Consider the following 23,743-nt stretch of genomic DNA (forward strand, 5'->3'; position numbering starts at 1 on the left):
GAGTAAAAGTCCAGGGCTTACTGCAGGAATCCGGCGTTGTTGTGAGAAAACAGTCCGATGCTGGCAGGCTGGCAAGTAATATCCAGGCTAAAAAAGGTAAAGGTCGCTAGCAGTGGCTGACAATGACTAAATAGCTAATAGCTAAATTAGCTGGTTAGCTTCTGATGGCTAGCTTCTGATGGAGGTTCTGGCTATAAGGTATATAAAAAAAGTGTATCCATATCACATTGGGTGAGGCGGGTTACCGGAAGGTATATTTAATTTAAAAATGGAAAAAATATTTACAAAAAAGACGAAAAATACAAAAAACACACGAGAGGATGACAAAACCACGTCTGCACTGCTAAGCCATCTTGGATATAATATTTCTTCTGCAGAGGGACAAGAAAGAGCCATGAGAAAATGAGATTTGATCAGTCATGGAAATAATAGTGATGAAAACAAATTGGCTACGTATATTAAAAGAAGATTGAAAACAAGCTTTGAAGGAAGAATACTAGAGTTTTGATTCAGGTACATCCAACTTGCTCAAAAATAATATATATTTTTTATGCATATATTTTTTTTTCACATTGCCACAGGGATGAAGGCTTTTTGAGTATTCACTCTTTTGAGAGTTTTTCTCACGTCAGCCTCAGAGAGCGAAAGCACCTGATTGTCCGGAGCAGCGAGAGTCTTCCAGGATGGCTCGTTATTGTCTGCTTTGAATCGAGCATAGAATGTGTTAAGCTCGTCTGGGAGGGAGGCATCGGTACGCAAGCTTGAGTGTGTGGATGTGTGTTATGGTGTGGGAGTGGTTTACTTTTCATCACACAAACATAATAAGATGTCCTTAAACTTCCCTCTTATAAATATGTATGATTTGATTCACAACCCCTACCCCCATCCACCCACCAGCCCCTGCACCATCTTCCTAGACAAAGCACTTCAAACATGGGGGGGGGGACGTATCTCCCTCTACCAGGCCCCCAACCCCTGACAAACTAATCCCTCGGGACCTAACACAGAATAATGATTGTTTCTAAATGGCTGGCTGTCCTAGACCAGAGAGTTATTGTTGTTGGGGTGTTCTAACTAACACAGGTACCTGCCATATACTGTATGAACGCAGAATGACTTTCAATTTACCAGCTGGTGGTACATACCGTGTGTAGGGACAAAGCCTGTCTTGTAAACATGTGCATGTGTCAAGTGTGTATAGTTTTTTTTATACAGAAGGACTGTGTCCAAAACTATTTGCCCCCTATTCTATTTCAAACAATACAAAACCTTGTGTCTGAAATTCATTAAAATGACATTATAAATGCATGGTTCTCTCCATCTGAAAGACAGTCCATTTAAGTCCATTACAGGATCCAAAATCAGACCCAAATCTAGGCTATCTTTTCTATTTCGAATTTTGTGTCACATTTCCTATAATAATCAGAATAGTGGTTCAGTTTTAGCACAGAGCAAATTGCAATAGTGAGGATGATTGTCACTTAGGAGAGAGAGAGAGAGATACAGATGGAGAGAGAGGCACCATCCAAAGAGGAGGCACTACTGCAGTTTCTGCAATACTCTGCAAAATCAGAGATGCTGGGAGAGGCATTAAAATATAAAAGTGAATGTGGTGATGATACACATAACCCCATAGGTTATCATTGATCCAACATAAGATTAGACACAGAGACTGTACAGTGCACGCACACAGACACACACACACACACACGCACTACTGAGACATGCAAAACTGAAGCAAACACTAATGATGTGATGGGGTAAAGAGGACAAATAGCTCAAAGCAAGTAGATCAGTCTATCTCCTCGGGTGTATGTGGCATACCCTGTAAATTGTCAAGTATATCTAGAGCATTCTTAGTTTAATAGGGAAATCCACCAACAAGTACGATCACTCTGAGTGTAGTCATTGTTTAACTTATTTTTTCATGTGCCACACATTCAGCTCAGACACCAAAGCTCAGTGGGTCTCAGATAGACCATGTCATGTGGTCTGTTTGTCGGTCTGCCTGTCTGTGATTTAGTGGTTCATGGCAAGCTCTTTGGAAAAACATGCAGGCCATATAGTACCACAGTATGAGTCATAATACCCATAAAACCTAGCGGTCAAACTGAAATGCTTCCAATCGTTTTTTTCACCATTCATTTTTGCCATAGGGGATTTTAGAAAGACTTAAAATAAGTGACTTGTTTCAGGAAAATAAGCGTATGTCGCACATCATGACTTCACAGGAGAGCCATTTGAACATGAACGTTGTGTTTTTAATCAAAATGCGCTTTTGGCAGAAATGCATTCTGGAACATGTGAACTTTCATGTGCCTAAGTAACAAACTTGTATGCCATCTATAAATATGAATGAAATTGTTAAATTACGAGACCAGTTGGTTTAACTGCAGAAAAAGTATGGAACCTTCCCACTAGCCATGATTGGCTGAGATAATGCACTCATGTCGAGAGATGAGTTCGGATTGGTCTGCCATGTAGCAGGCTTCTGTCTCTGTTACACACACATACACAACTGTCACTGTCTGTTTATACACTCTTAGAAAAAATGGTTCCAAAAGGGTTATTCAGCTGTCCCCATAGGAGAACCCTTCTGGTTCCATGTAGAACCCTCTGTTAGAGCCCTGCATGGGCATACATTTCAAGCCCGAGCCCTACCCATGCCTACTCATGGCGGCTCTCTGAGTCTAAGTATCCATAGCAACGGCTCCGCTTGGGCTGCTCTGCTCAATAAAGAGACATGAGAGAGCAGTTTGCTACTTTGTCAGTCTAAACTCCGACAAAACTCAAGGAACATAATTATTTTATGTGAAATAATCTCTTATGTTTTATTTTTGATGAGGTTGAAGCACTTCTGACACCATGTTATGATCTTAGTTAGATATGATTGTACGGCACAGCAGAGCACTCGCAAATTTCTTGGTTTCAAAATGTTAGCAATCAATTTAGTTGTACCCGAACCCTGACCGTACCATAGTTATTGAGGAAAAAGCAGGCCTTACCCAGCCCTAACCCGATGTATAATGTCGGCGCCCGTCGGGCTCGGTTCGGGGTAGCAGAGCTCTACCCTCTGTGGAAAAGGTTCTAACTGGAACTAAAAGGGGTTCTTCAAAGGGTTTGCTTATGGGGACAGCTGAAGAACCCTTTTAGGTTCTAGATAGCACTTTTTTTTCTAAGAGTGTATGATTTAAAATAATTTATTGATATGACTAATGTGATGACTGTGATGCATTTACACTGACATACACACACTGACACAAACGCACACAATCGCCATACACATTTACTTAGATACAAGCATGCAGGCACACAGACCTGCACACAAACACACATTTACATTTTAGTCATTCAGCAGACACTCTTATCCAAAGCGACTTACAGTTAGGGCATTCATCTTAAGATAGATAGGTGAGACAACTACATATCACAGTCATAGTAAGTAAATGTTTCCTTAATAAATAAGCAAAGTCAATGCTAGTAGGAAAAGACAAGTGGTAGCTTCTTTTTTTACACACACATATTTCAACTTGATACATATTATGGTAGGACATGGATTGATTTTAGTAAGAAATAGCTCTCTATGAATGAGGCCACGGCAGATAACAATGGAGTGTACCTTTTAACCAGTTGCCATGGTTACAGTTGCAGACTGATGAGTGTGTGTGCAGTCCAACTGGGGCTGCTCGGCGCATTATAGATCCCTACCACAGGAGGTTGGTGGCACCTTAATTGGGGAGGAAAGGCTTATAGTAATGGCTGGAACAAAGTAAATAGAATGGTATTGAACTCATCAAATGATACCATTCCATTCCAGCCATTATTATGAGCTGTCCTCCCCTCAGCAGCCTCTTGTGACCTCTACACTAGTGCTCCACTTTCCACTGTACACAAATGTACATTACCTTACCACAAACTCACCACTCAAACTGGCCATCAAGCCATTAAATTAACTGTTTTGCCAGGAAAAGCATCACTGTCCAACCCAAATATCAACAGGCATATTTCAGCATAAGGAACTGTACTGTATGTTTGCGTATGTGTCTTTATCAGCAGAGCGCTACGCTTCAGATAACTCCTTGACAGCAAAAAGAGATCTTCTAACCCAGGGCTCTGCAACCCTGTTCCTGGAGAGCTACCCTCCTGTAGGGTTTTGCTCCAACCCCCGTTGTAACTAACCTGATTCAGATTATCAACCAGCTAATTATTAGAAACAGGTGCCCTTGATTAGGGTTGGAGAGAAAATCTACAGGACGGTAGTTCTGCAGGAACAGGGTTGTAAGACCTCTGTTCTAACTATTGTAGATTGGTTATGCTTTGGAATGCTCCTTCAAAAAAACAATCCTTGCAAAATTTGGTTGCCGATTACTAATACTGGTCACCAACTTACATCAGCAATACATGTACAATGTAACATTCAAACCAGGACAGATCCACAAAAACACACTGCACATCAGAACCGACTGCGGACAATAATGCTGACAAACAAAAACCACACAGACACAGCAACTACAATACGATTCAGTTACCTTTTTCTTTCACCATGACCATTGATATCCAGGTAAAACTGATCAGAAAATGAGGGGTGATATGTAAAAAATGTGTCCAGGGAGATGGTGTGTCCTTGAGTGAAAAATGAGCTATGCAAGCTAGACATAGGTGAAACATGCAGTAGAAAATCTATTTTCCGTAATTCAATACGGCAGCATGGGGTATGCCTTCTGCCAGCCTATTTTCTACCCCCACTTCCCCCTCACACTCCCCTTGTATCCCCCTCCCCTCGCTCATCACCTCTGTTGTGTTAGCCCTCTCCTCAGTGCAGTGTCTAGGTGGCAGCTGCTGCCGTTTTACAATTATATGACCGACCGGCTCGATTCGGTCTTATGTAGAAAAATTTGAAGTGGTGTTTTTTACATTGGATAAAAGTTGAGACACAGAGCTAGAAAATTATATCATACACTAAACTTGAGGAACAATGCGAAAGTAATTCTACTTTAAAAGTTGATCAACACATACTGGAGAGGTCTTTGTCTACACCCATTCAGCATCGTTCACACACTCTTAAGCTTTAGCCTTATCCCGTTAAAGATTCACATATGAGGCCATGCGCTAAACAACAGAAGATTTCAAGACTAAAGGCTGGTTTATACCATGGGTGTGTTCATAAATTTAATCTGCAGTGTTTTCTGGGCGTACGTAGACTCAGATTGTACATTTGTAAATTCAGAGCGTTTCGCTCTGGCCAAGGAGTAAGGTTGATTGGAACAGCAGTAGTCAAACACCCAAGTTAACTGGCTAATGTTGGCTAGCTATGTTCACACACAAATGACAGAACAGCTCCTTCTGACCATTTTACTCGCCCAAGCAGAGTTGGTTAGGCTGTTTTTATGTTATCCAGAGCATTGGTGACTGCAACTGTGCTGCATTTCGTGAATGCATTTCTGCAAAAAAAAAACATTTTGATAAAATAAAACAAGTTTATGTTCAAATGTCTCTCCTGTGAAGTAATGACACGCGACATACGCCTAGTTTCCTGAAACAAGTCACATATCCACTCCGGACCCCCAAAACATCCCCCTATATGTGACATTATGCCCACACACAAACATTATTTTGTCCGTTTTTGAGTCCCAGTACCTCTATCCTGCTATGCTGTCATGCTGTCTCTAGTACTCAGTCATTCAAATAATTTCTTGGCCTGCCTCTTTTTATCTCTCTTGTTGTGCTCTCATAGTAAAACCACAGCTATTGATTCCAGTCTCCAACTAGACAACATAGGACTAAGGACTCCTGGGGGAGACATGAGTTTTGTTTGCTTGTTAGCCTATGAAAGACAGGCAACACCCTAACCAGTTGACTAAACACACAAATCTCCATGCAGTTGTGCTTTACTTCTATCCAGAAAATCATGTATTACTACTAGTGCACACAAACATTTGTCTTAAGGGGGACAGAGACTGGCAGCGAAGAGTATTAGACAAGTGGTTATAGTCAATGTACAGTATATTGTACACAAACATGTTCTATGGAAAATATGTTTCTGAGCAGTGTGTACATATATATTTTTTTATGTTTTTATTTATTTAACCTTTATTTAACCAGGTAGGCCAGTTGAGAGCAAGTTCTCATTTACAACTGCGACCTGGCCAAGATAAAGCAAAGCAAAAAAACAACAACACAGAGTTAAACATGGGATAAACAAGCGTGCAGTCAATAACACAATAGAAAAATATGTATACAGTGTGTGCAAATGAAGTAAGGAGGTAAGGCAATAAATAGGCCAATAGTGGCAAAGTAATTATAATTTAGCAATTTACACTGGAGTGAAAGATGTGCAGATGAGGATATGCAAGTAAAAATACTGGTGTGCAAAAGAGCAGAAAAACAAAAACAAATATGTGGATGAGGTAGGTAGGTAGTTGGATGAGCTATTTACAGATGGGCTGTGTACAGCTGCAGTGATCGGTAAGCTGCTCTGACAGCTGACACTTAAAGTTAGTGAGGGAGATGTAGGTCTCCAACTTGGTGGTGGTGGCCAAAGGAGGTGTTGGCTTTGGGGATGACCAATGAAATATACCTGCTGGAGCATGTGCTACGAGTGGGTGTTGCTACGGTGACCAGTGAGCTGAGACAAGGCAGAGCTATACCTAGCAACGACTTATAGATGACCTGGAGCCAGTGGGTTTGGCAATGAATATGTTGCGAGGACCAGCCAACGAAAGCATACAGGTCACAGTGGTGGGTAGTATATGGGCTTTGGTGAAAAAACAGATGGCACTGTGATAGACTGCATCGACTTCGCTGAGTAGAGTGTTGGAGGCTAATATGTAAATGACATAGCTGAAGTCAAAGATCAGTAGGATAGTCAGTTTTACGAGGATAAGTGGCATCATGAGTGAAGGAGGCTTTGTTGCGAAATAGGAAGCTGATTGTAGATTGAACTTTGGATTGGAGATGCTTAATGTGAGTCTGAAAGGAGAGTTTACAGTCTAGCCAGACACCTAGGTATTTGTAGTTGTCCACAAGTCAGAACCGTCCAGAGTAGTGATGCTAGTCGGGCGGGCAGGTGCGAGCAGCTATCTGTTGAAGAGCATGCATTTTGTTTTACTAGCATTTAAGAGCAGTTGGAGGCCATGGAATGAGTGTTGTATGGCATTGATGCTCATCTGGAGGTTTGTTAACACAGTGTCCAAAGAAGGGCCAGATGTATACAGAATGGTGTCGTCTGCGTAGAGCTGGATCAAAGAATCACCCGCAGCAAGAGTGACATCATTGATATATACAGAGAAAAACATCGGCCAGAGAATTGAACCCTGTGGCACCCCCATAGAGACTTCCAGAGGTCTGGACAACAAGCCCTCCAATTTCACACACTGAACTCTATCTGAGAAGTAGTTAGTGAACCAGGCGAGGCAGTCATTAGAGAAACCAAGGCTGTTGAGTTGGCCGATAAGAATACGGTGATTGACAGAGTCGAAAGCCTTGGCCAGGTTGACGAAGACGGCTAAACAGTACTGTCTTTATTGATGGCGGTTATGATATCGTTAAGGACCTTGAGCGTGGCTGAGGTGCACCCATGACCAGTTCGAAACCAGATTGCATAGCGGAGAAGGTACGTTTGGATTCAAAATGGTCGGTGATCTGTTTGATCACTTAGCTTTCGAAGACTTTAGAAAGGCAGGGCAGGATGAATATATGTCTGTAACAGAGTGTCTCCCCCTTTGAAGAAGGGGATGACCGTGGCCGCTTTCCAATCTTTAGGAATCTCAGACGATACGAAAGAGGTTGAACAGACTAGTAATAGGGGTTTCAACAATGGCAGTGGCTAATGTTAGGAATAGAGGGTCTAGATTGTCTAGCCCAGCTGATTTGTAGGGATCCAGATTTTGCAGCTCTCAGAACATCAGCTGTCTGGATTTAGGTGAAGGAGAAGCGGGGGGTGGGGGGTGGGGCTTGGGCCAGTAGTGACAGTGTTTCCTAGTCTCAGTGCAGTGGGCAGCTGGGAGAAGGTACTCTAATTCTCTATGGACTTTACAGTGTCCCAAAACTTTTTGGAATCAGTGCTGCAGGATGCAAATTTCTGTTTGAAAAGGCTAGCCTTTTCCAACTGACTGTGTGTATTGGTTCCTTGCTTCCCTGAAAAGTTGTATATCGTGGGGACTATTCGATGCTAGTGCAGTACGCCACAGGGTGTTTTTGTGCTGGTCAAGGGCAGAGTGAACCAAGGGCTATATCTGTCCTTAGTTCTACATTTTTTGAAAGGGGCATGCTTATTTAAGATGGTGAGGAAAGCACTCTCAAAGAATAACCAGGCATTCTCTACTGACGGGATGAGGTCAATATCCTTCCAGGATACCCGGGCCAGGTCGATTAGGGAAGGCCTGCTCACAGAAGTGTTTTAGGGAGTGTTTGACAGTGATGAGTGGTGGTCGTTTGACCGTGGACTCATAACAGGCGCATGCAATGAGGCAGTGATCGCTGAGATCCTGGTTGAAAACAGCAGAGGTTTATTTAGAGGGCAAGTTGGTAAGGATAATATCTATGAGGGTGCCCATGTTTACGGATTTGTGGTTGTACCTGGTAGGTTCTTTGATAATTGAAATAATAATTGAGGGCGTCTAGATTGTAGGATGGCCGGGGTGTTAAGCATATCCCAATTTAGGTTACCTAGCAGTACGTACTCTGACTATAGATGGGGGCAATCAATTCACTTTTGGTGTCCAGGGCACAGCTGGGAGCTGATAGGGGGTCTATAACAATCGGCAACAGTGAGGGACCTATTTCAAGAGAGATGGATCTTTAAAAGTAGAAGCTCAAACTGTTTGGGCATAGACCAGGATACGTATTACATACGTTTCGAGAGGGCAGCAATTAATTTTTGACTTCTCTGCAATAACACTTTGTTGGAGTCAATAAGATATAATTGCGTGACACACCACAAACGTGGATTTGCACGCACACACACAGGCCAGTAGACAGATATTTACATTTGAATCATTTAGCAGACGCTCTTATCCAGAACAACTTACAGTTACAATTAGGGTTAAGTGCTTTGCTCAAGGGCGCATCGACAGATTTTTCACCTAGTTGACTTTGGGACAGACAGACAAGATAGGTTCCCCCTGCCGGCACCTCCTACCCCATACCATAGCCCTATCTGGTGCCAAATTGACAAGTCTCTCATTCAGATAATAGTTAGGGTTGCGGTACGGCAGCTGCCAAATGTACACTTTAGGGATGAGGTAGACCACCTCAGCCACGTGCCCGTCCTCGATGATGGACAAGCGCTTGAATGAGTTTCTACGTTTGATGCTTGTGGGGCGGTCCACAGGCTGTTGAGGGTAGGCATGTTGCCCGGCTTCCCCTCAGCCTTCCCACAAAGCAGGGTGCAACATTAAGTACAATTCAGACAGAATCCTAGGATGGCTCTAAGCTCTACAAGGACACTTCAAACCTCCACTGTAGAAGACTTTGACAAAAACGTAGGGACAGGCCTAAAAAATATCTCGGAGCTATGAACATGTCACACATCTACCATCCTGTGTCATGTAAAGATCCAAAGACAGTGATGTACATTTCCAAAATAATCTCATCATGTAGATCTCCTTCAAGTGTACATTCCAGACCTCCAGAGCAGAGGTAACTCTTCAAAAATGGAACCTGTACCAAAGGTGTTCACTTCAGGCTTCAGGGTCGAGGTCAAGACAGCAAACAAGCAGGCAGAGAGCATCTGCTGCTCAATCATCCAATTTTTCAAACCTAATTGAAGAGAATAAGATCATTCCAAGTTTTATTTTTGATACTGTCGCAAAGATAACTAAAAAGCAGCATTCAACAAGAGGGGACAGCTTTCACTTCAGCAGTGATAAATTCATGAACTTCTCCGATGAAAAGATCATGATCATTAGAAAGCAAATTAAGGACTGCACTTTGAATCTGTGTATTTCTCCAAAGCTCAGTTGTTCTGCACAGAACTGCCAGGACCTAGGATCAATGGAGACACTCAAGTGTTTTAACCTCTCTTAGGTAGGGGGCAGTATTTAGACGTCTGGATGAAAAGCGTGCCCAAAGTAAACTACCTGTTAATCAGGCCCAGAAGCTAGGATATGCATATAATTGGTAGATTTGGATAGGAATCACTCTATAATCAAACCCTGGAGGACAAACCCGTACGACGCTGGGCCAATTGTGTGCCGTCCCATGGCTCTCCCAGTCACGGCCAGCTGTGACAGAGCCCGGACTAGAACCCAGAATCTCTAGTGGCACAGCTAGCACTGCGATGCAGTGCCTGAGACCACTGCGTGACTCGGGAGGCCCTTGCTCCATTTTAAACCACTATTGTTTTCACTAAATATTCTATCTCTTGGTGATGTCATTTGGAAAAACAATGTCAACTTTCACTGCTATGTGGATGACACACAGCTTTACATTTCGATGAAACATGGTGAAGCCCCAAAATTGCCTACACTGGAAGCCTGTGTTTCAGACATTAAGGAAGTGGATGGCGGCAAACGTTTTACTTTTATACTCTGACAGAACACAGATGCTAGTTCTAGGTCCCAAGAAACAAAGAGATCTGCTGTTGGATCTGACAATTAATCTTGATGGTCGTACAGTCATCTCAAATAAAACTGAAGGACCTCTGAGTTACTCTGGACCCTGATCTCTCTTTTGACAAAAATATCAGGAATATTTCAAGCTTTTTTCCATCTTCGTAACAAAGCAAAAATCAGAAACCTTTTGTCCAAAAATTATGCAGAAAAGCTAATCCATGCTTTTGTCACTTCTAGATTAGACTGATGCAATGCTCTACTCTCCAGCTACCCGAAGAAAGCACTAAATAAGTTAGTGCTAAACACGGCAGCTAGAATCCTGATTAGAACCCAAAAATTTGATCATATTACTCAAGTGCTAGCCGCTCTACATTGGCTTCCTGTTATGGCTAGGGCTGATTTCAAGGTTTTACTGCTAACCTACAAAGCATTACATGGGCTTGCTCCTACCTATCTCTCCGATTTGGTCCTGCTGTACATACCTACATGTACGCTACGGTCACAAGATGCAGGCCTCCTTATTGTCGCTAGAATTTCTAAAAAAAAACAGCTGGAAGCAGGGCTTTCTTCTATAGAGCTCCATTTTTATGGAATGGTCTGTCTATCCATGTGATTGACGCAGACTCAGTCTCAACCTTTAAGTCTTTATTGAAAACTCTTCTCTTCAGTAGATCCTATGATTGCGTGTAGTCTGGCCCAGGGGTGCGAAGGTGAACGGCAAGGCACTGTATTGACAAAATGCCCTTGTTGTCTATGCCTGGCCGGATCGCCTTTCTCCACTGGGCTTCTCTTCCTCTGACCCTATTACTGGGGCTGAGTCCCTGGCTTACTAGTGCTCTTCCCATGCCCTACCTAGGAGGGGTCACTTGAGTAGGTTGAGTCACAGACATGATCTTCCTGTCCTGTTTTGCACCCCCTCCGGCTTGTGCGGTGGAGAAGATCTTCGGGGGCTATACTCAGCCTAGTCTCAGAGTAGTAAGTTGGTGGTCTGTTGATATTCCTCTAGTGGTAAGGGGGCTGTTGTTTTTTGCAAAGTGGGTGGAGTTATATCCTGCCTGGTTGTCCCTGTCTGTGGGTATCGTCGGATGGGGCCACAGTGTCCCCCGACCCACCCGTCTCAGTCTCCAGCATCTATACTGCAATAGTCTGTGGCACGGGGCTAGAGTCAGTCTGTTATATCTGGTGTAATTTTCCTGCCTTATCTGGTGTCCTGTGTGAATTTAAGTGTAATCCCCCTAATTCTCGCTCTCTCCCTCCCCTCTCGGAGGACCAGAGCCCTAGGATTAAGCCTCAAGACTACCTGGCCTGATGACTCCTGGCTGTCCCCAGTCCACCTGGTCATGATGCTGCTCCAGTTCCAAGTGTTCTGCCTGTGGCAAGGGAACCCTGACCTTGTCCCGGACATGCTGTTTAAGACGCTCTCCCTCTACCACACGTGCTGTCTCTAACTGAATGCTCGGCTATGAAAAGCCAATATACTCATGAGATACTGACCAATTGCACCCTCTACAACCACTGATTATTATTTGACCCTGCTGGTCATCTATGAACATTTGAACATCTTGAAGAACAATCTGGCCTTAAATGGCCATTTACTCTTATAATCTCCACCCGGCACAGCCAGAAGAGGACTGGCCACCCCTCAGAACCTGGTTCCTCTAGGTTTCTTCCTAGGTTCCTGCCTTTCTAGGGAGTTTTTCCTGCCCTCCGTGCTTCTACATCTGCATTGCTTGCTGTTTGGGGTTTTAGGCTGAGTTTCTGTATAGCACTTTGTGACATCTGCTGATGTAAAAAGGGCTTTATAAATACATTTGATTGATTGATAGATGACAGCATATCAATCACTTGCACTTCTAGAGGCCTTAAAAAAGGCTTTGAAATTGGCAGCAACTACAGGGCCAAACAAACCAAAAGGACATGGCAAAATTCTCAACCATTAAAGGTTTAAAGTTTGCTTATATTGATAGGGCACTATTATCACATAGGAGGCAAATTGATACAGGACTCTCACAAATGGGTGCGACAAACAAAGCCTCTTATAAGTCACACCTCAAAATATGTTAATGAGAGAAAAACAACAGTACCATGCACTAGTGCTCCAAAAAAAAGATGGTACTGTAACGTACTGTATTTTGTGGAGTGGAATTACAGCACCATTCAAAATACAGCAATTGTTTCACCACAATTTACAGTATGCTCCAGTAAAACGTTTCACAGTATTTACTGTTGACAATACATAAATGCACCGTATAAATTACAGTTTTCCTTTACGGTGTGTCACTGCCACACTCATTGGTTCTTGCACCTGATGGGTGCTCTGGGACAGTGATGTTAAAAAAGAGCCATGCCACTGGTCACAATAATTTACTGGGACAGGTCGCATTAAGAATATTAATAACGGCATCATGCTTTTGTTCTGATATTAGATTTTCCATTACACTGCAGTTTCCGATTTGCTCCACAACCATTCATGGATGAGTCTGTTGTTCACGATCAAATCTGTCCAATTAAGGTTGTGGAAATGTGAGGTTTACAATATTAGAATAGAACTAAACCCTCTGTCCTGTCTTGTCTATTAAATAAATAATTGTCTGTTTAGTAAACTCTCAGAATAGGATCACAGAAATACAGTTGAAGTCGGAAGTTTACATACACCATGGCCAAATACAATTAAACTCAGTTCTTCACAATTCATGACATTTAATCCAAAAAATTCCCGGTCTTAGGTCAGTTGGGATCACCACTTTATTTTAAGAATGTGAAATGTCAGTAGAGAGAATTATTTATTTCAGCTTTTATTTCTTTCATCACATTCCCAGTGGGTCAGAAGTTTACATACAGACAATTAGTATTTGATTGGCATTGCCTTTAAATTGTTTAACTTGGGACAAACGTTTCGGGTAGCCTTCCACAAGCTTCCCACAATAAATTGGGCGAATTTTGGCCCATTCCTCCTGACAGAGCTGGTGTAACTGAGTGAGGTTTGTAGGCCTCCTTGCTTGCACATGCTTTTTCAGTTCTGCCCACATATTTTCTAGGTCAGGGCTTTGTGATTGCCACTCCAGTACCTTGAATTTGTTGTCCTTAAGCCATTTTGCCACAACTTTGGAAGTATGCTTGGGGACATTGTCCATTTGGAAGACCCATTTGCGACCAAGATTGAACTTCCTGACTGATGTCTTGAGATGTTGCTTCAATATATCGACATAATTGTCCTTCCTCATGCTCCCATCTATTTTGTGAAGTGCACCAGTCCCTCCTGCAGCAAAGCACCCCCTCAACATGATGCTGCCACCCCCGTGCTTCACGGTTGGGATGGTGTTCTTCGGCTTGCAAGCTCACCCTTTTTCCTCCAAACATAACGATGGTCATTAGGGCCAAACAGTTCTATTTTCCTTTTAATCAGACTAGAGGACATTTCTCCAAAAATTACGATATTTGTCCCCATGTGCAGTTGCAAACCGTAGTCTGGCTTTTTATGGCGGTTTTGGAGCAGTGACTTCTTCCTTGCTGGGCGGCCTTTCAGGTTATATAGGACTTGTTTTGCTGTGGATATAGATACTTTTGTACCTGTTTCCTCCAGCATCTTCACAAGGTCCTTTGTTGTTGTTCTGGGATTGATTTGCACTTTTCGCACCAAAGTACGTTAATCTCTAGGAGACAGAACCAGTCTCCTTCCTGAGCGGTATGACGGCTGTGTGGTCCCATGGTGTTTATTACAGATGAACGTGGTACCTTCAGACGTTTTGAAATTTCTCCCAAGGATGAACCAGACCATTATTTTTCTGAGGTCTTGTCTGATTTCTTTTGATTTTCCCATGATGTCAAGCAATGAGGCACTGAGTTTGAAGGTAGGCCTTGAGATACATCCACAGGTACACCTCCAATTGACTCAAATGATGTCAATTAGCCTATCAGAAGCTTCTTGTCACGACTCCTACCGAAGGTGGCTCCCCTTCCCGTTCGGGTGGCGCTCGGTGGTCATCGTCACCGGCCTACTAGCTGCCACTGATCTTTTCCTCCCCCTCCTTGTCTGTTTATTAGTTACACTTGTTAATTAGGTTTATTAGTTGGGCTTTATTAGCCAGCCAGCCCACCTGCTGGGTGTGCGGGATTGTTTTATGTGTACTCGTGTACACGCCTGTAAGTCACGGTTGTTCGTGTACATGAGTTATTTTCGGGACTGTTTAGTTCCCCTGTGTTTTAGGGCATTTGTTTTGAGTGGCGTCTGTTTTCACCTGGTTGGTGAATAAAGAAGTAGCGCTACTCTGAACTCTCTGTCTCCTGCGTCTGACTCCTTCCTCCACTACACCCCGGGCATTACACTTCTAAAGCCATGACATAATTTTCTGGAATTTTCCAAGCTGTTTAAAGGCACAGTCAACTTAGTGTATGTAAACTTCTGACCCACTGGAATTGTGATACAGTGAATTATAAGTGAAATAATCTGTCTGTAAACAATTGTTGGAAATATTACTTGTGTCATGCACAAAGTAGATGTCATAACCGACTTGTCAAAACTATAGTTTGTTAACAATAAATTTGTGGAGGGGTTGATAAAATGAGTTTTAATGACTCCAACCTATGTGTATGTAAACTTCCGACTTCAACTGTATGTTAGGAAGTTCAACATCTATTACATTCTATAACAACTGATGTCATTCTTGATAGGTACGACAACCCCATCCTCCCCCTGAGGCTACACCCCATAGGCATTCAGGACTTTCAAATGAACAGTCCAACGGTCCACCTTTAGTATTGCATGGTTTTCCACTTTTGTCAGCGTATTGTCCAGGAAACTATCGTTTTTTAACAAGAAATTTGTGGAGTGGTTGAAAAACGAGTTATGTCTCCACCCTATGTGTATGTAAACTTCCGACTTCAACTGTATAATAGATGCATAAACATGTGCGCGCACACAAATAAATAAAGGAAATTATAATAGGTTCACTTGTTCAGTCACATAGGGCGGCGCACAATTGACCCAGCATCGTCCGTGATTGGCTGGGGTAGGCCACCATTGTAAATAAGAATTTGTTCTTAACTGACTTGCCTAGTTGAAAAGGTTAAATAAAATAAAAAACGTGATTCAAGTTAATTGTTTATTTATAATGTGCATTATTTCTAGTAAAAACAAAGTCCAATACCATTGGACCTTATCTTCCTACATGCTGAGTGGTTATATGAGATGTAAAGTAGCCAGGTTACACTATGCTCTAAATGTTCAATTTAGCAGGAGCTTTTATCTAAACCCTGTGTGCATACATTTTCATTATGTATGCAGTGGTGGACAAAGTATCCAATTGTCATACTTGAGTAAAAGTAAAGATACCTTAATAAAAAATGGCTCATGTAAAAGTTAGTCACCCAGTAAAATACTACTTGAGTAAAAGTGTAAGGTTTTAAATATACTTAAGTATGAAAAGTAAATGTAATTGATCAAATATACTTAAGTATCAAAATTATTTCAAATTCCTTACAAAAAGTAAACCAGACAGCACCATTTTCTTGTTTTTTAGCCACGGGAACACTCCAACGCTCAGACACAATTTACAGATAGCCAGGGGAACACTCCCGACACTCAGACATCATTTACAAACGTAGCATGTGTGTTTAGTAAGTCCGCCAGATCAGCGGCAGTCTGTGAATTTTCCAGTCCTGCTAAGCATTCAAAATGTAACGAGTACTTTGGTACGCAGGGAAAATGTATGGAGTAAAAAGTACATTACTTTCTTTAGGAATGTAGTGAAGTAAAAGTTATCAAAAATATAAATAGTAAAGTAAAGTACAGATACCCCCCCAAAAAACCTTAAGTACTTTACACCACTATGTATGTGATCCCTGAGAGAATTGAACGTACAACCTTGGTGTTTGCTAGTCATCCTTTTACCAACTGAGGCACAGGACCACATTGATTCAAGTCACAATTACATTGGTTACAACAACTTGATTACAAATTAAGCCTTATTAGCAGCATTACTTATATTCTGTTACTTTGCAGGTCACATTTGTTGCCTCTACTTCATTAAAACCATAAACACACACACACACAGCCTCGAGATTAGGGGGATATAAACTATGTAGAGGGTCTTGGATTGGTCTTGTAATCTTGAAACCATTTAATGTTTGGGAAAAATGTATTATCACTAAGATTCCCAAAAAAGGATTTATAATAAGAGGAAAAACATCCAGATATAGCAGATGTCCCTCTACAAGCCCCCTTCTTTCATCCATCTTTGGATTTGCGTGAGACTTCATGAACTAAAGATGATACCTTCCATCTACTTGATTAAGGACTGGATTTTCCTTCCCAAGCCACATTTAGTAAATCATCAGGCTCTCCCGGTGAGAGGTAATATGCGAGATGAACAGGCAAAGAAATGTAACCATTTTCCTACCAGTATGAATTGAGCAGAACCTACAGAGACACACTTATAGGGAATGTAGATTTTAAATGATTGAATAGGGCAGGTAGTCTAGCGGTTAAGAGCATTGGGCCAGTAAGCGAAAGGTTTCTGGTTTGAATCCCCGAGCCAACTCGGTGAAAATCTGTTGATGTGTCCTTGAGCAAGGCACTTAACACTAATTGCTCCTGTAAGTCGCTCTGGATAAGAGCGTCTGCTCAATGACTAAAATGTAACGATGAACTATACACTTTTTGGTGAGTAAGGTGAACCATTTTCAATTGAACACATTTACTGACGCGCTACTGCTACCTGCACAAACTGAACACAGTCACTTAAGGTCACACACACACACACACACACACACACACACACACACCTATATAAACCAATATAACATGTTATTAATGCTCTCTTATAGTAACACTGTCACAAAACAGATACAGTAAACACTGCAAACATCTACCTTACACTACCGACTTGAAAGCTTTTGAAAATCATGATACAAGCGAGGATGAAGACAGAGCAGGAACAGACTCTAGAGGAGAACTAGGGCTTATTACTGCAGAGAACTAGGGCTTATTACTGCTTATTGAGCATTTTAATACTGACAATGTTTTATTTATCGGTCTATTTCTCACCCACAAATCTATCCTACATCAATTTCTCACACATCCAATGTACAGTAAAGATACCAATAAAATGTAGATAAAAGGATATGGCATGATAAAGAATAAGGCAGAGGACACGCACGCACGCACGCACGTACACACACACACACACACACACAGGCTGGTGATCTATGCTAGCTCTGTTAGAGGACAGGCTGGTTAGTTCTGCTGCAGTGGGGCACGGCCCTGCTCGTCCCTGCTACCCTATTCTACCGTCTATCTGTGGGTGCAGCTAGCTACACACCCAGTCAGCCCGGCACACATCGATACTCACACAAACAAATACACACCAAGACACACACTCTCACAAACACACCATGACTAGACACAAAATACAACAGTCCTATGTCATCCTAGACATCTGGATCATTGAGAGAAATTAATGTCATATATACTCAGTCATTGGTCTGTTCCTTCCAACCCTCCTCCACACTGTACAGGACAACCACCCCTCTCTGTTACCGTCCAGTCCGAAGCAGGAGATGATTTTCTGGGAATAGTTGCAAAGCCCACCATCGTAGGGAGGATGCTTGTGCTGCTGCACCGAACTCCTCTCCCCCATCTCTTCTATACACTCACACACACACGCACAAACTCGCACACGCACACACACAGTCCCGGCACTGCTTTCAATCCTTCCTTCCTCTTCTCATCAATAATGCAGCCTCTTGCATGGAGTCACACACAGACACACACACCAACAGTCACACACAAGCCAAATGCACTCACACATATGCAGAGAAAAAAATGTAGAGGTGAAAGGGTCTTCATGCTGCTGAGTGTGAGCAGGCAGCCCTGTCCTATGGTCAAACTTTGGAGAAGCCAGGGGATTGGGTTACTGCTGCGGTGCTGTGCAATGCCTTCCAATTCAGCACCGACTGTGTCGGACAGATTCTGCTGCAGTGCAACAGGTAAGTAGGGCGAGCTTGCTGGCCCTTCCCAGAGGAAGGGTGGTGCTTTGGACCAGAGGAAGAGTAGTGCAGGGCGGGAAGGTTTAAGGACGGGAAGGTAGACAAGAGGACATCCCTGACTATTCTACCAGGGAAACTTCTCCATAGGCCAGCAGTGTGGTGAACAGCTTGAAAGCATACGAGTTGGCTGTGGACAGAACCATCTACAAAATATATGTCTCTGGCTCAAAATATTACCTCCAGTGTCTTTGACTTTGACTAGAACACACACAGTGCATTCAGAAGATATTCAGACCCCTTCACCTTTTCCATATTTTGTTACGTTACAGCCTTGTTCTAAAATTGATTAAATTGTTGTTTTTTTCATCAATCTACACACAATACCCAATGATGACAAAGCAACAACAAAAAACTTAAATATCACATTTACATAAGTATTCAGACCCTTTACTGAGTAGTTTGTTGAAGCACATTTGGCAGCGATTACAGCCTTGAGTCTATTTGGGTATGACGCTACAAGCTTGGCACACCTGTATTTGGAGAGTTTCTGCCATTCTTCTCTGCAGATCCTCTCAAGCTGTGTCAGGTTGCTGCACAGCTATTTTCAGATCTCTAGAGATGTTCGATTTGGTTCAAGTCCGTGCTCTGGCTGGGCCATTCAAGGACATTCAGAGACTTGTCCCGAAGCCACTCCTGCGTTGTCTTGGCTATGTGCTTAGGGTCATTGTCCTGAGGTGAAACCCAGTCTAAGGTCTTAACCTGCTCCAGAGCATTCTTCTTCAAGGATCTCTCTGTACTTTGCTTTCTCTCGATCCTCACTAGTCTCCCAGTCCCTGCCGCTGAAAAACATCCTCACAGGGATGGTTCCAGGTGTCCTCCAGATGTGACAATTGGCATTCAGGCCAAAGAGTTTAATCTTGGTTTCATCAGACCAGATAATCTTGATCCTCATGGTCTGAGAGTCTAGGTGCCTTTTGGCAAATTCCAAACGGGCTGTCATGTGTCTTTTACTGAGGAGTGGCTTCCATCTGGCCACTCTATGGTAAGGGCCTGAGTGGTGGAGTGCTGCAGAGATGGTTGTCCTTCTGGAAGGTTCTCCCATCTCCACAGAGGATCTCTGGAACTCTGTCAGAGTGACCATCGGGTTCTTGGTCATCTTCCTGACCAAGGCCCTTCTCCCCCGAATGCTCAGTTTGGCCGGGCAGCCAGCTCTAGGAAGAGTCTTGGTGGTTCCAAACTTCTTCTATTTAAGAATGATGGAGGCCACTGTGTTCTTGGGGACCTTCAATGCTGCAGACATTTTTTGGTACCCTTCCCCTGTGGCTCGACACAATCCTCTCTTGGAGCTCTACGGACAATTCTTTTGACCTCATGGCTTGGTTTTTGCTTTGACATATACTGTCAACTGTTGGACCTTATATAGACAGGTGTGTGCCTTTCCAAATCATGTCCAATCAATTGAATTTACCACAGGTAGACTCTAATCAAGTTGTAGAAACATCTCAAGGATGAACAATGGAAACAGGATGCACTTGAGGTCAATTTCGTGTCTCACAGCAAAGTTCTGAATACTTATGTATTTTTTTTATACATTTACAAACATTTCTACCAACCTGTATTTGCTTTGTCGTTATGGGGTATTGTGTATTGATTGACGAGGGGAAAAAATATTTGAATCAATTTTAGAATAAGTCTGTAACATAACAAAATATGGAAAAAGTCAAGGGGTCTGAATACTTTGAAGCAAAATTGTCAATTGTTTATTGGCTAATATTTCCGATTTGGTCTGTGTGCATGCAGCCTAACTTAGCTAGGGCTTCAGAGAGAGACTGGTGTGCGCCCCCAAATGCCATCCTATTGCCTACATAGTAGTGCACTACTTTTGACCAGAGCCCTATGGGCCCTCATCAAAAGTAGTGCACCTTATAAGGAATGGGGTGCCATTTGGGAGGTAACCGGCCGTTAAATTAACTCATAACGATTGGCTGGTTGAACACTGAACACGTTTTAAGCGATGATAATCACATCTGCATACTATGGGAGGGTGCCTAACAGAGAGCTCTGAACTGCATCGATCCCCAATAACAGAACATTATAGCCTGTATGCAGCCAGGCACACATTAGAGATGTGGAGATCAAAGAGCTCCTTCAATACAGAGTCAGCTATTCCAGGGAAACCCAGATAATAAATGGCTGGGCATGCTTGCTGTGAGTCTGTGTCTGTGTCGTTCCACGAAAAGAGTACCTTTGTGTCCCTTTTGTTTTTTTTTGTTTTTTTAAATGTGCACCAATATTGAATTTCAAAAGCCTGTTGTATTAAATTAAGTGCCCTTTAATATAGACCACATGGAGAATTCAATCAATAATATTTTTACATTAATAAAAGCTTACTAAATTGCCAAAATACAGCATTGTGACATGTTCCTCGGTCAACCCGGTGTCACTTTTAGGAAGATTTCGAACACGTAATCCCAAAATAATAATTGTAAAGCCTTAGTCCATAATTTAAGAACAACCCTGTTATGTTACGTGAACTGAACTCTCGTTTTAATATGGTGAAACTATTCCTTTTTAAATATTTTGTCAAAAAGAAACATTGAACATCTAATAGTCAAATCATAGTGTAAAAGCAAGTGAGCTGGTTCTACTCTTTTTTTTGTCAATTTATGTTTTGTGGTAGAAAACGAGCGGTTCGAGCTTAAAACGTCAACTCTGTTACTCATAGATAGACAGGCTAGAAATATTTGAGCTATTTCATTTTTGTGACGCTTGAATTCAATTGCCACTCCCTGTTGCACACAACAAGCTTCCATTCCCCCTGTCACAAGGGGATTTATGGCTGATTTAAGATGAAATCGTCAACCCTGTTACGGTCAACTCATTACTTTAATTGGCACTTACTAGAGTATTTTTTTAATTAAACCTCTTGAGATAGGAAAAAGTTATTTTTATTAAGTTAAGTACACTTTTTATGAAGTTACTATACACTCCTCAAAAGGCACAGAATTAGTGGAACGACCCATCCCACTGGGCACAGACGTCTATTTAACATACAGTCCCAGTCAAATGTTTGGACACACCTACTTGTTTGAATTTTTTTTTTTTTTACATTTTAAATTTTTTACATTGTGTTAGGCACTTAGGAGAGCAGAGGCAGCCGGAGAGAGGAGCCGACGATACGAGGGAACACGGTTGGCAAGGAAGCCCGAAAGTCAGCCCCAAAATGTATTGGGGGGTGGCTCAGGGAGAGTGTGGCAGAGTCAGGGTTCAGACCTGAGCCAACTCCCCCTGTTTATTGTGAGGAGCAGCGATCACAGGACTTCTGGACTTGGGAGGAGATATTGGACGGAAAAGGACCCTGGGCACAGCCTGGTGAATATCGACGCCCCAAAGAAGAACTGGAGGCAGCGAAAGCGGAGAGGCGCTGGTATGAAGAGGCAGCAAGGCGACGCGGATGGAAGCCCGAAAGTCAGCCCCAAAATTTTATTTGGGGGTGGGGGCTCACAGGGAGTATGGCTACGCCAGGTAGGAGACCTGCGCAAACTTCCTGTGCTTACCGGGGGGCTAAAGAGACCAGGCAGGCACCGTGTTATGCTATGGAGCGCACGGTGTCTCCAGTGCGGGTGCATAGCCCGGTGCGGTACATACCAGCTCTTCGTATTGGCCGGGCTAGAGTGGGCATCGAGCCAGGTAAGGTTGGGCAGGCTCGGTGGTCAAGAGCTCCAGTGCGCCTGCACGGTCCGGTCTATCCAGTGCCACCTCCACACACCAGTCCCCCGGAGGCAGCTCCCCGCACCAGGCTTCCTGTGCGTGTCCTCGGCCCAGTACCACCAGTGCCAGCACCACGCAGGCCTTCAGTGCGCCTCGCCTGTCTAGCGCTATCAGAGCCTTCCTCCTCTCCAGCGCTGCCGGAGTCTCCCGCCTGTTCAGCGCAGCCAGAGCCTTCCTCCTCTACAACGCTGCTGGAGTCTCCCACCTGTTCAGCGCTGCCAGAGCCTTCCTCCTCTACAGCGCTGCTGGAGTCTCCTGCCTGATCAGCGCAGCCAGAGCTGCCAGCCTGCATGGAGCAGCCTGAGCTGTCAGTCTGCATGGAGCAGCCTGAGCTGTCAGTCTGCATGGAGCAGCCAGAGCTGTCAGTCTGCATGGAGCAGCCAGAGCTGCCAGTCTGCATGGAGCAGCCAGAGCTGCCAGTCTGCATGGAGCAGCCAGAGCTGCCAGTCTGCATGGAGCAGCCAGAGCTGCCAGTCTGCATGGAGCAGCCAGAGCTGCCAGTTTGCATGGAGCAGCCAGAGCTGCCAGTCTGCATGGAGCTGCCAGTCTGCATAGAGCAGCCAGAGCTGCCAGTCTGCATGGAGCAGCCAGAGCTGCCAGTCTGCATGGAGCAGCCAGAGCTGCCAGTCTGCATCGAGCAGCCAGAGCTGCCAGTCTGCATGGAGCAGCCAGAGCTGCCAGTCTGCATGGAGCAGCCAGAGCTGCCGGTCTGCATGGAGCAGCCAGAGCTGCCAGTTTGCATGGAGCAGCCTGAGCTGCCAGTCTGCATGGAGCTGCCAGTCTGCATAGAGCAGCCAGAGCTGCCAGTCTGCATGGAGCAGCCAGAGCTGCCAGTCTGCATGGAGCAGCCAGAGCTGCCAGTCTGCATGGAGCAGCCAGAGCAGCTAGATCCGCCAGTCAGCCAGGATCCGCCAGTCAGCCAGGATCTTCCAGATCCGCCAGTCAGCCAGGATCCGCCAGTCAGCCAGACTCTTCCAGATCTGCCAGTCAGCCAGACTATTCCAGATCTGCCAGTCAGCCAGACTCTTCCAAATCTGCCAGTCAGCCAGACTCTTCCAGATCTGCCAGTCAGCCAGACTCTTCCAGATCTGCCAGTCAGCCAGACTCTTCCAGATCTGCCAGTCAGCCAGACTCTTCCAGATCTGCCAGTCAGCCAGACTCTTCCAGATCTGCCAGTCAGCCAGACTCTTCCAGATCTGCCAGTCAACCAGACTCTTCCAGATGCGCCAGCCAGCCAGGATTTGCCGGATCCAACTACCTGCCTGAGCTTCCTCTCAGTGCTGAGCTTCCTCTCAGTGCTGGGCTTCCTCTCAGTGCTGAGCTTCCCCTCAGTGCTGAGCTTCCCCTCAGTGCCGAGCTTCCCCTCAGTGCCGAGCTTCCCCTCAGTCCCGAGCTACCCCTCAATCCCGAGCTGCCCCTCAGTCCCGAGCTGC

Source organism: Oncorhynchus nerka, linkage group LG23 (assembly GCF_034236695.1).
Source record: "Oncorhynchus nerka isolate Pitt River linkage group LG23, Oner_Uvic_2.0, whole genome shotgun sequence".
Lineage (NCBI taxonomy): Eukaryota > Metazoa > Chordata > Actinopteri > Salmoniformes > Salmonidae > Oncorhynchus > Oncorhynchus nerka.